Consider the following 2,856-nt stretch of genomic DNA (forward strand, 5'->3'; position numbering starts at 1 on the left):
CACACATTCACCTACTACCTCTAGTGGCATCAATGGCATCCATTATTATTCAGCATCAACTCACCTGATGAAATTAAGACAAAAGCTCCAGAAAAGGACACACATACACCTACTATATCTAGTGGCATCAATGGCATCCATTATTATTCAGCATCAATTCATGCGATAAAATTAAGACAAAAGCTCCAGAAAAGGACACACATACACCTACTACCTCTAGTGGCATCAATTGCATTTAAGACAAAAGCTCCAGAAAAGGACACACATACACCTACTACATGCAGTGGCATCAATGGCATCTATTATCATTCAGCATCAACTTCAAGTGCAGCGAGGATACCTTTATGGTAGGAAGCCTTTACCCTTCCTACCGTAGGTAGCTACTCAGAGCATGACACGTGTATTTGTAAAATGAGGAGTTCATGGACCATTATGTTGCAGTGGTAACACGCATGGAGATAAACCAAATAAGACATGTCTGTATGCAGCCTTTTTTTCATTCCAATTCCTCCATTCACTATGCATTGTTTCTCCACTGCTTTATTACATTTAAAAAATTGTGAAACTATGGTTCCGTTTGGATTAGATGTTTTTGGGGGTGTTTTTGAAAAACAGCACTGTAACATTTCGAACGTCAAATACAAGTACTGTACATATTTGCTATTGATTTCCCTTTTAGACCAATCATTTTGACTTTTGTGCTTTTTGATAAAAAAATTTCATTTGTTTTTTGTTTAAATGCAAAAAAAAAAAATTTAATTATGTATAAATCGAAAAATTACTAATTTAATTATTGGCACTTTGCTCATACGTTGGAGGACTGATAAGAAAGCAATGAAGAGCTGGTATTTTTATTAATGAAAACTTTTCCCATAAATGGCATGCTCTTTATGGTTTTCCTTCATTATATGATCCAAAGTACCATACTTTTTTGTATTTATCACGAATTCACATATTGTGACTGTGAATTAAAAATTTTTCGAGATCGTATTTTTATTAATTAGTCTTTTTTTTGTACCATCGTTAGTTTGAATGAAAAATTTAGTTGCACAGTGTTTGGGAGCAACTTCTAAAGTAACTATATAATCCTAATAATTTTTATAATTGCTTAGTATATTTATGTCATGGGTATATATTGTTGGTATGTTGTTATTAATTTTATTAAATTGTTTGGTATATTAGGTGCAGAAAATTATATAGTTTCACAATTTTTTAAATGTAATAAAGCAGTGGAGAAACAATGCACAGTGAATGGAGGAATTGGAAGGGAAACAAGGCTGCATCCAGACATGTCTTGTTTGGTTTATCTCCACGCGTGAAACCATTGCAACATAATGGTCCGTGAGTTCCTCATTATACAAATACATGTGTCATGTGTTGAGTAGCTGCATACGATAGGAAGGGTCAAAGGCTTCCTACCATAAAGGTATCCAGCGCAGCGGCATTAGCTAACGTACCTCATCATTTTAAATATTTTTATATTTGACTTCTTAAGCTACACATTGAAGTTTGGAGAAACACACAAACTTATAAAATGCGTACTAGGTACGGTCCCCGTGCGATGCGCGGGCGTCATGGGATTTTTTTTTTTTTATATTATTCCGTTGAGGAGTTAAGTGAAATGCATATTTTGCAAAAGATTGATGGACTGCGTCTGTGATATAGATAATTTTTTAGGTCTTTTGAAGACGATAGATTTATGTGGATCATTGTCTATATCCAATTTACAGGATCATGCAGGCATATTTAGACATATTTACAGCTGAAGCTTCTTAGAGCTCTGTGCACTTTCAAAAATGTTAAGGGGTTGCAAGCCTAATTGTTGTAGTTGTCGGTTTGTTGTTTTTTTTTGGGGCTCTCTGTCAGTTTGAGTGCGGTCAGGAGATTGCTGTCTATATTTGTTGAAGATTCTGGTGTATGTGCAACTTCGGTTGTTTCTGGGTGTGGTGGAGAGTCTATGAGCATTCTTGTTGTGTTTTTTTCTCCACTAAGGCCGCTGGAGCTGCTCTCTGAAGTGCTGGTCATGTTGGGAAGTTTGTGTACCATAATGGCTGAGTATTTGGTATTGGTTAGTGGAGCATAATTTGAAGGAGTGGCATAGTTTGCAGCAATCTTCTTGACGAAGCAAATTATTATATTGCTGCTTACATTCTCTTCTATGGCTTGATAATTAAGTGCGTTCTACAAGGAAAACATAGTCATATGTTATTATGAGCTTACGTTATATGTAGGTGTTTGTGTAATAATAGCAAGCTAGAATGTATTCAGTTAATGTATGGTTACCTGCTGCTCTTGTTGCTGAATCTCTTGTATTGTAAAAGGAAGCAATTGGGAAGCATCGTTTCCATAGAGATCCAAAGTCATGTTTCCGGTGTAATCTTCCAATTGCACAGTTAATCGACATCTATTTTGAAGCGAAGAGTGTTGAGGAATAAATTTTTGCAGTATATAGCAATTTGTAAACGTTTTTTAGAGTGGAGTTTTGTATCATACCTTGGAGTGACTTGGACGTTCGTGTTGCAAGATACACAGACAATTGGCCACTGTGGAATAGAACGTACAGATTTGAAGCATCTAGGGCAAGCATTATACTAGAATTTTTGACTTCTGTCAAGCAATTTAGGAGTTCCTTGTACCCAATAAGCTTTTTGCTGTGACATACATGTATATGGTTGTTCATTTTTTTTGTGTACAGAACAATTGGTTTGTGCGGTTTATGGGAAGAAGTTCTCTAAGTGAAATTTACCAGAGGGAACTGAAGGTAGTCTCTTATTGTAGGCATTTCTTCTGCATCTGGTAATGGTAGCAATCTTGCTCGATCGTTGTACGCTTTATCAGCCATTAGATGTCGAATTT

The sequence above is a fragment of the Coffea arabica genome, chromosome 11c, assembly GCF_036785885.1.
Source record: "Coffea arabica cultivar ET-39 chromosome 11c, Coffea Arabica ET-39 HiFi, whole genome shotgun sequence".
Lineage (NCBI taxonomy): Eukaryota > Viridiplantae > Streptophyta > Magnoliopsida > Gentianales > Rubiaceae > Coffea > Coffea arabica.